This window comes from Crassostrea angulata, chromosome 1, assembly GCF_025612915.1.
Source record: "Crassostrea angulata isolate pt1a10 chromosome 1, ASM2561291v2, whole genome shotgun sequence".
NCBI classification, from domain to species: domain Eukaryota; kingdom Metazoa; phylum Mollusca; class Bivalvia; order Ostreida; family Ostreidae; genus Magallana; species Magallana angulata.
The window spans coordinates 54,532,312-54,544,132 of record NC_069111.1 but is presented as its reverse complement, the minus strand read 5'-3'; positions in this window follow the sequence as shown (position 1 = coordinate 54,544,132).

The following is an 11,821-nucleotide window of genomic DNA, read 5'->3' as shown; positions in this document are numbered from 1 at the left end:
CCAAATGTGTTTCATCTGTGCTATTTTCTTCAGTCTGAGTAAGGGAGATAAATCCTCAATACCTAGTGAAATATTGGGAGCTTGGGGACAGGGTTTTAGGGATTTGGTGACAGTTGATTGGGAATTCTCAGGTGCAAATTTGAAAGGGATCTGACATCTTTAGAGTCTCTTCAAGGTATCACACCGGTAATCAGCCAATCAAAATGAACTTAGTCAATTGTAGTTCCATATATACTTCAGAATTATTTTTTTCCTTGACTGCATTTTTACATTTTCCTTTACTCAGTTTTAAAATTTTTTGTACCACTGAGTAGGATATTTCATGTATTTTGTTAGGTGATGATTTTTTTTCACAGGGACTACTTCTTTCAGGGCTCATGCAGCAGCTTCCTGGGGAGTGTGCAGTCTGTTTACATACAAATGGAAAACACGTGGTTTTGAGGGTAGACCTGTTTGGAGCTAGATATTTTGAGAAAATGCAGTATCGCTTGCCCTTTTTATGGTGTTAGCTGATGAGATAGGTAACAAATAACATTTCCTCCGAATATTTTGTCATGAAAAATACAAACTGATTTTTAAGAATTTTTTCCCCTCTATAGTGTTATATAGTGAAAACAATTACCGGTGTGATACCTTGAAATGGCATTGTCTAACTCCCACAGCGGTTTCGCTCTGCAAGCACAACAGTTGTCAGGATGCTCACGATCGTTACAATTATCTGGACAATACAAATTTGTTCGATTAGAATTATTTTCGTCAGCTAATTTGAAATAACCAGGAAATGCACCGGTAATAGACAAGTTCCACATCGATATGAATGCACAAGTTATCACAAAGGCCATATATGGGGCCATGTTCACCATAATCTTATGCTGACAAAATTGTCATCCACACTCAGAATTAAAGGACTTTACTATAAGTGTTAACGTCTGCCGCCTCTTACATTGAGAAAATAAGTGTGTGTAAAAGCATAGCTACGACTTATATATGAATCCTTCCCACCCCTGATGATTTGACCTCTCTGTTGTTCCATTTAAAGCCGTCCTAGAGATATGAATTTGTTTTATGTTGCAATCGTTAGCGAACACCTAACAGTACACCTGTAAGGAAACGTCATATGAAATTTGATATATTTGAAGTAATAGGCGGACAATTTTAATACGATTTATCGTAGTTTTTTTTAAAGGAGTTGAATTAAAAAGAGAAAGAATCTGATTACAACTAAACTTCACTCACACGTTTATCTTATTCTAACAAAAATGCCATACAGTAGAATAAATATGGTGCCAATTTAAATGTTTAAGTGAAAATAATATCTTTATGATCAGAATGATATATTTGAAAAGAAGTAAACTGCATTTATCATAGTGTCACACATTTAACTTATTATGAGTAACAGTTGAACTACTAGTAATAATTATGACGTTTGAATTAATAATTGATTCTTGCTTTGTTTTCTTTAATTTTTGTAAACATCTACTTAAATTATATCTGATACCTTGTGCTCTTACGAGATAATCAGATGACACAGTGTATTTAAATAAGCAATTCATATACGCATTTAGACTCATTTTCTATTTTCGCATGTGTTTTTAATGTTAAAAAATATAAATATAACTTGCTATATGCTTCTTGATCATATAAATGGACGAATCATTCTCATATAACTATATGCTATAAAGTATTTACAGTAAATTAAATTGATTCAAGTTTTAAAAATCTTTAGATGACATTACAGAAACGCAAATCACTCCACTACTTAACCGACTTTCAGATGCAGGAAATGTTGTCACACATATTTTAAATACCTGTATGACAATGTGCTGTTTGTTGTAGATATCCTGTCCGGTGCTAAACAAGATTTAAATCAAAGTCGTACACACTGCAAATGAAAAAATGCAGAATAAATGTATATCAACCCCCAGGTGTCGCACGGAAACGAAGCCATCAGCTAGATTTATCACCAGAATCAAAGGTTCCTTAACTCCGTTCTATTGCCGTCGGTTTATCTCACCCTATTCATTTTGTTGTTGCACCTCTAATGGAATGAAATATTGAAATTTATCTGAAAGTTCGAGTGTTTTGTAAATGTGAGAGTCCGTTAATGACTTGTTTTTTAGAATCTTAGCAATAATCAGTATGTAAAGAGACGTAACATTAGATAGAAGTACTTTGATAGATGTTTTCAATAAAAAGAAACTCGACTTAAAACACGTTACAAAAACACATATATAAGAGCTTTGATTTTAATTTATGACAATCGTACTCGAAGAACAGATTCAAAATAAAGGTAAAACTCAAAGAGGAGAAATTAACAGGGATTTGTTCATTCTACTAAACAGTTAGATAACATTGCTTCATGAGGATATTTCAACCAAACACTTGGCACATTAAATTTTCTAAATAAACCATTAATACTAGAAAACTTAGTACGTAAGTCTGAACGACAGCATAGAACATTTAACCTCTTGCAATCGATTAAACATTTATTCATCGAGGTGTTTCTCACATTTAAAGATTGCTATAAGTGAGTAGATTACGAATTTGAATTGTTAAAGTTATTCTGTTGGTGTTTGAACCAACCACATGTATGAAACCTTGGTATATGAATCAAATTAAACAATTGAAAATGCCGAGTAAAAAGGTTTTTATAAAGTAAAACATATTATCCAACTGACTTTATATGATTTGAGCCTAAAATGGCCCCCTAAATTGAACATCATCATTTCACAGTATTTTTTTGTTTTCTTTGCATGTGAAGATTTTTCATAATTTTCATTTTGATTCAAATGCCAACAGTTTAGAAATATGACATCATAAAGTTTACCTTTTCCCGCCACTTTCGCATATTTTGCCTAAAACGGCTTGTTTTCGAGCAGTTTTTCTTCCAGAAAACATTGAGTGCATGCTTGAGCAAACAAAAAAATTCATCAGAGAGGTATCTATCCAAGACTAATAAGGAACATAAATATCTTCATTGTTCAAAGTGTAGCTCTATGTTTCCCATTCAAAATAAGATAAGAAAATGTCAATTTTTGACTGATTTTGGTAAAATTATAAAAAATAGCGTCACTCCTGACGTCACTGAAATAACAAATAAATCACATAAATAAGTGAAAAATATATTTTTTATCAACTCTTTTAAAAAATAACATAACATTGAATGTATCTTAAACATTTTAAAAAATGCGAATTATGAGTGTGGGGGGGGGGGGGGGGCAATTTTGACTCATATCATATATACGCATATAGTTCTTTCCGGAAAGTTTTTGTTTAATTTAATATTAATAAATGTTGATTTTTGGTGTAATTGTATTTTAAAGAAAACATATTGTGAGGCATAATAGCAACAGTGATTCTGTTCTAACTGTAAATAGAATATTCGTAGTTTTCACGAGGCATTGGTAAACTAATAAAAGTAATATGTAAGAAAAATAATTATACGTACGTAAAATAGAGATCTTCTTTAAATCACATGACAGGACTATTCCACGAAAATGCGCCTGATGAGAAAATTGGAAGACAGTTTTGCTTACTTCTCAATAATTAACGGCAAAAAATGTTTCTCCCACATGTATAACGTAATGTATAAGAGTTTTAACTTTTATTTATAAAAACCTTTTGTCATAATATTGTATTTTATGAATAAGATCTCATCTGCATTAAGAAAATTCTGAGCGAGCCTAAGATTTTTAAAGCAGGAATTGTCGAAACCCAAATGACTGCATTTATTTGGTTGATCGATTTCATTCAATATCATTGAATATCAATAAATTTTCTAATGGAATATCTGGACCCCCCCCCCCCCCCCCCCCCCAAGTTCCAACTTATCTGTCAGGTTTCTTTTAAAATATGTTCTCATTTTGGTAATTTCGTTTAAATGATACTTTGGTTTGATCGGCCTCCCAGCGTTTTATAACAAGTGCAATTTAATTTCATGCAATTTTGACAAAAAAAAACGAGTTCCAGTGTTTTGGGGACAAAATAATTTTAGCTAATGTATATCTAAGTAAATGCTTCTAATATAAAGTTCTGATTGTTCTCTTCTCTCATACTTCCCATACAATTCGACAAAGTTATATATTCAGATCGTACAAAGATCGTGTAATTAATAATTATTTACGAATCGATATAGATGATGGCCTGATTTTGACATTTATCACGGGGAATACCCTTGTCTTCTTTCCTATTTGTAACCTGATACATGTATTTACTTGTAGGGGGTTACCTTGAATTATTCCTTACAGATAACAAGCCAATAAAAACACCCCATCTCACCAAACTTTGTTAACCTTGAGTAAACTTCTACATACTACAAACAAAACATGTTTTATATTATCTTATCGGCAATAATACGGATAACTCTCAGGTACCCCCCCCCCCCTCCTGTAAAATCAGTGGGAGTTTATTAGGTCACGAAGTACCGAAATGAGAGACAAATGAAAAGGTCTCAAAACTGAATTTTTTGGGGGATATATTTGAAGTTGTTGGCGGATAAATTCTAATAAAATTTTGTGTTAATATTTTAAACTTCAAACTTTTAAAACTTCATCACCATTAAATTAGTCTCACACAATTCCTTACTTTATAAACATGCTATATAGATAAATATGGTTCCGACTAAGACGTTCTAGGAGAGGCAATTATATCTTCTCAATACTCGAATGGAAAAAAATCTCATTACCTTCATCATAATAATCATGATAATTGATTTTTGATACAGGTGCTTTGTTTTAAAATGTTTGTTAGGGTCAACTTAAAGTATAAGTGATACAAATTTTTTTGGTGAAAAAGGCAGATTACATAATTTATCTGCGCATTTCGATTCATCTTGTATCTACATTGTAAGACTGTGTTGTTACTTTAGATAATAATTGTTGTCTGCTTTATGGCCATATACATCGACGGAATATACTTATCTATTTTGTATGCCGTCAGGCCTCATCAGTAAATGTACAATACGAATGATCTAAATTTCAAGGAAAATCTTTTGAGACGGTATTACAGAATCAGTCCTATAAAAAGTTACGAACCGCCACATTCCATATTTACAAAATGAGGAAATTTCAATCATATTTCAAATAACGTGTCAGAATAATATTTTCTTAATCTCCTGTACGAGAATAATTATAAATATACTGCCTGGTGCCAAACAAGATTAGTATAGAAGTCGTACACACTGTAAATGAAAAACTGCAGAATAAATGTGTGTCCAACTCCCAGGTATCACACGGAAACGAAGCCATCAGCTACATTTATCACCTGTACCAAAGGTTTCTTAACTCTGTTCTATTGCCGTCGGTTTATCTCAACCTATGCAATTTGTTGTGGCACCTCTAATGGAATGAAATATTGAAATTTATCTGAAAGTTCGAGTGTTTTGTAAAAGTGAGAGTCCGTTCACGACTTGGTTTGAGAATCGTAGCAATAATCGTTATGTAAAGAAATGTAACAATTACTGTGTATCAGATACAAAGACTTTGATAGATGAATTCAATAAAAAGGAATTCGATTTGAAACAGGCCACAAAATGCACTGATTCTAACAGCTTTGATTAAATTTATGAAAGGTGTGCCAAAAAATCGTTTTCAAAATAAAGAGAAAAAAGGAGAAATAAGCATGGATTTGTTCTTTCTACGGAATGGTTAGATAACATTGCTTTTTAAAATAATTTAACCAAAACTTCGTTTTTCACGATTTGAACAATCAATCGCTGAAAGCACATAGCATTTAAGTCTGAACTATAGCACACAACCTTTAACCTCTTGCAATCGATTTGAACGTTTATAGATCGACGTATTTCTAACATTGGAAGCTTGAGATAAGTGCACAAGTTACACATTTGAATGCCAAGGTTATTCCATTAATGTATAAACTAACCACATGTATGAACTCTAGTTATTTAAATTTTAATTGAACACTTAAAAATGTCGGTTAAAAAGAATCTTTAATGTACATGTATATCAAATTATCCAAATTTACAAAAACATTTTGTTATTATTCGTAAATGTAAATTTTGGGATTTTTTTTTATTTGAAAGAAAACTTATTGTAAGCTATGCTTGCAACAGTGATTTTATAAGTTCTGTACAGAATGTGCAAAGAATGTTCGTGCTCTCCACGTGACTGTGGTTAAATAAAGCGATAGGTGAGAAAACAACTTATAGACTGGCTTAGATTAAAATTGCTCATTTAAAATTCACATGACAAGAACAATTTTACGAGGATGTGCCTGAATGGTAAAGTTTTTATTAAGGGTTTGATAAGAGACACTTTTGTCTGCTTCTCAATAACTTTCGCCAACATGTTTCTTCTATATTCATGACGTCATTATCATCAATTTTACCAAATTCTTTTATCATAAAACCTTTCGTCTTATTTTGGTATTTTTTTTATTAAAATTTAAGTGTAGAACATTTTAAAGTAGTCCGAGTATCGCACTACGTCATAATACGGATTTTACAATATTGGTTCGACTTTTACAAAGCGTTTTTGATACCCGGTATTGATTTTGCTCTACATCGCTGTTGTAAACAATGGCAATAATAAGCAATTAGAACGGTAATATATGTATTCTATGAGAGATAGAAATGATTAATGTTGAGAAACTCGATTCTGTTAAAGTAAAATGAAAAACGAAGTTTCTGATTAACCAGGATCTCAGGTATGCTTATATCTTCTATGTTTTCACCCCCCCCCCCGAGTTTTTCTTTTCCTTTTACTAAAACCGGTTTAAATTTAGACAGAAGCTATTTCGAATTTAATCAATCGTCAATTAATTAATGTTTAAATGATATCTTACATTGCTGACAGATCTAGGCAGAAAACTGTAGCAAAATGTGATTTTTACGGATTTTTTCGCCAGGGTCTACTTGGTTTAGAGCTTATAGCGTGAAAAGTAATCCGTCAACATATAATTTATTTTACCAAATCTTTTTTCTAAGATGTCAATCTATAGAATAAACACCATGAATTTAAGTTTGAGTCCATAAAATAGTAAAAAATTTACCAAACGCGATACTAACATTGCATTTTTTGTATTCTATTTTGATACATCAGGTCCATCAAGCGTACTTGCTTACAAAAATTTGCGCAAAATTATTGATGAGATATGGCTTACATATATATTTATACTCTATTTTGTATGTTCAGTTCTAGTTTTCCCAAAATTGGTAATTATTTTTAGGAAAAACGGACGTCTGGCATATTTCATAATTGTCAATAATTTTCGCAAGGGGGTACACACGTCTGAGAGGTGATAACAAACAAACTAGCATGTAAACATACATATTTTCTTTTGTATATGTATTGCTAGAATGTATATTTATCATTTAAAGCTAAGCTTTTAATGATTTAGCCCATTTAGTGCCGAGTATAGGACTACCTTAAGCTTAAGTTTTTTAAAGCATGAATTGTCAAAACTCAGAATCTAGATAACTGCATTTATTGGGTTGATCAAATTCATGATTCATTTAATTGATTTTCTGAAGACCCCCCCTCCCTGAAAAATGCTCATTTCCAACTTATTTCTCATGTTTGTGCTTGAATATATGTACTCAGTTTGGTATCGCACGTTGTATTTCTTTATTAAATGGGGAGTTACATGCTTAAACAGATATTTTCCTTATTTGGTCATTAACCAGCCCTAGCTGTTGGAGCTTTTAAATCGGGTTCGTCCTCTGCTGTGGCTGTACAGTCACAAGAAAGGAAAAATAAGTATGAATGATTTAAGGATACTTTTTTTCTGGAAAGTGTCAATGGAAAATGCTAAAATACTTTTTTAAGCACACAGTTATAAAATAACTCTTAAAAAGAGGATCGTTCCTCTGTTTTGGGTTGCCATTTTGGGTCACCACTATTTTAGAAATTATGCATCATATATTGATTCTACTCATAAATTCAAATTCTATAATGCCAATTAAACTATCTTAAATGAAATAGCAAAGCAAAAATCACATATTTACAGAGTTCAGTGTGGGTCTATATTTTGTGGCGGAAGGTTTTTAAGAAGAACATGAACATTTTTTAAACCTCAGTTGTTTTAGATTACGTCACTTTAGCTTCCTTATTTTCAGTGCAAACAAAATTTTCAGATAGTTTGTGCATTAGGATATCTTCATTTTGATGCGAAAAACCACAATTTTACAATTTTTCAATATCTCTATCGAAACATATTGGCAAATTTAACTCATATGTATATCATAAAAGTCAAGGAAAAATGTAACCCAAGTTTTGCCTAAAATCAGCTCAATTAATGCCATATCTCGAATTTTACATCATATACCCATACTTTTATTTTGTTTTGTTTTATTTTCTGAAATTTTAGGATTTTTCTGACAAGTTTATCATAATTTGAGAAAAGGTTTGAGACTTTAAAATAATTTCATTACATGTTGAATTGGTAATGAACAAAAATAGCGTTTTATATGTCAAAAAGGTCAAAATATCAATAAGGTGAAGAAACTGTAACATTTTTCTTTATGTTAATTTTAATTTTATTTATTTTATATTGTAAAAATTAAATTTTGTATTTGATGCCATGGTTCATTCCGATAATAATATATAGAGGGAAACTTATATATATATATATGTATTTGTTATATTCAGTAGTATATTCTCACTATATAACTCTATATAGACAAATAGTCAATAACTGTAATATTAGCTCGTCCGAAAAATATTGACCGGTCAATATTTTTTTGATATTGACTGGCTAGGAATAATATCTAGAGAACATTCCCTCTATTTCAAATAATCGCCTCTGATTTGTTGATTCGTAAACGATGACGTAAATAACTCTTCGCGACTCCAAAACAAGGTGACGTCATAATAGACAGTCAGTCAAGGCAAGTAAACAACGGACGCGCAATGCGACGGTTTGCTATCATAACGGATATAAGGATTTGCGAATTACTGTGAAGTAAAATCAGGTAGAACATCTGTATTTTCATTCATCCGGTCAGCGGAATATCAACAGTGACCGTTTGATGCTGAGGATATTTTGGAAATGAACTTTGTACAAATTTGAATTCGTGAATTCTTTGTTGAGCTGAGAAAATTACGGGCATCTGTTTTCAATTACTTTCTTAAATTTTGGTTTGTTTCTTCATATAACAAAACAAATGTTGACTGTGTTTTAGGGCAACATTGATTATATTAGCCCCCTTGGGACGAAAATATTGCCCTCCGCTTCGCGTCGGGCAATATTTCGTCCCTCGGGGGCTAATATAATCAATGTTGCCCTCAACCCCAGTCAATATTTGTATAATATTTTGCAATATTGAAAACAAAAAAGAGTTAAGTGTTTTTAGGGTAAAAATTATTTTATGGTTTTATGTCAAATAGTGCTAATAACATAAAATTTTGATTTGTTCTCTTTTCGTACATTTCTACATAGTTACATTCAGACCGTACAAAGTTCATGTATTTATCTCTAATATTCATGGATCAATAATGATGATGACCTGATTTGAAATTCATCTAAAGGAAATACCTGTTTTCCGTCCTATTTGTGACCAGATAAATAGTTGTAGGGGGTTACCTTGACTTATTCCTTACAGGTAACCAACCAATAGAAACAGTTCATTTCACCAAACTCTGTTGACCTTAAATAAACTTCCCTTCCACATACTACAAACAAAACATGTTTTATATTATCTTATCTGCGAATGTGGCCGACCGTCAAGTAGCCCTCCTGGATCGGGTAAAAACGGCAGGGGGGGGGGGGTTATACAGTACCTGGTTCAACGTCGGATGAAAGGTTTCAAAATTTAAAAAAAAAATCAAAATATGTATACAATATGTGTTTAAAATTTGTTTTAAAATTACTATGGATTCTTCATTACAATGGTTACAATACAGATTCCTTCTTAGGATTCTTCCTGTATGTTACTACCTTAAAAATCAAAATTAAAACCGATGACTGTTGTAGATTTTGTGGCAATGAAATAGAAACTATGCTGCATATGTTTGTTATGTGTGAAAAAATATTATATCTGTGGAGAAATTTTAGCTTGCATATATAAACAACAACCTCTAATAGAGCCGGTTTTAATGTTACTAATATTATTTTAAGCGAGACTCCATTAAATGTAAATAACAAGGTAATAAATTTTATAATATTATGTTGCAAACAGTATATTCTTTCATGCTTGTTGCAAAGTAGAATTCCAAATTTGTGTGGCCTTCTAAGTCATTTAAGAATGAAATGTTACATTGAAAGGTGTGTAGCAATACACAATTCAAAATTGTTAATTTTTGATAACCAGTGGCCGCTGTGGAAAAATATTTTTGAACAAAACTAGTAGTGTTATATATATATATATATATATATATATATATATATATATATATATATATATATATATATATATATATATATATATATATATATATATATATATATATAGTATCAAGAGCAGTAATTGATCAAGTTATTCCATTTACCTGTGTAAATTTTAAAGCATATTACTTTACTGATGTGGATGTGTGTACATGTATGAATGGGTGGTGAAAGGAAAAGAAATCATTGTAAAACCTGTATATATCTTAAAAGTGTTGATGAAAATACAATGAATAAATGTCAATTAAAAAAAATCAATATCTCTGTTTTGTGGAATGCTATTTCAAAGAAGAATTTCTATCGATCCATTAAATAAAATTTCCGAATATCGAGGAACCATAACCATTTTTTTTTAAATCTAGGTAATTTTTCACATAAACGTGATTTGAATTGTGCTTAAAAGTTTTCTATCATTTGTAACCTTTTAAGATAATTCTATTTAAACACTCTAACAAAACAGACTTCAGAATATAGTAATTCGAGCAATTTTACAATGCAGGGGATTTTGCGGGTCGCCTGAGGAAGAATATCTTTAGAGCTCTTACACAATACAAAAAATAAACATGTATTTAAAAACATTTAATTTCGTCTCGAAAAAAACATTTTAAAAATGAAAAACTATACTATTAGCCATGCATCAAATTGTTAAGAAAATACTTTTGTCTATATAGTAATTTTATAAACTGCATGACGAATCTGGATCACATTGTCTTCCTCTTACATACCAAGCATTCAGACTGTTATCTTTGTTGTGATGCTTCTTCATTGGAACTTTTGTCATATGTTGTTGCTGTTAATTGGTTTCAAATGTCCGTTGATTGTAGAGCTTCTTCTACGACCTTGTTTAATTTTTTTCTCTCATACTTTTAGCTTTCTGTGCTTTTTGTTGATTTAAGAAGACATTTTTTCTCAGTTGCGCTATTGACACCTAAAAATACTGAAAGGGGCATGGTCACGATTTTTGTCAAATTCTATTTTCTGTTTTTATTATTAACAATGCTTTAGGAATGTATTTCTAATGATCAAATGAAATTTGAGAGTCAGTAGTAGAATTATAAGCTAGATATAGGACTAACAATTCTTTGTCATGTAAACAAGGCTCGTGCCCTGTTTTTTGTTTACATACGTCAAATTTACCAGTAAAAAATCTTTCTCAAGCTGATTTGTCTATCTACTTTATCATTTTAAGCATAGAGAAACAGTTTCTAACGTTTAACACATTCATTTTAGGGTCTAAACCTGGAATTTCAACTCAACATTCAAAGTGTAAACAAGAGCTTTGTTTACATAGCAAAGAATTCCGAACCCGCTTATAACTGAACAAATGACACTCAAATTTTGGTTGTATGTCAAAAATGCCTTACGGAACCATTGTAAACATTAAAATTTGAAAAATGATTTTTGACCAAAAACATAACCATGCCCCTATAAAAATCAAATCCCAATTTATAATGAGATTTTGTTTTGTAATTATTTCATT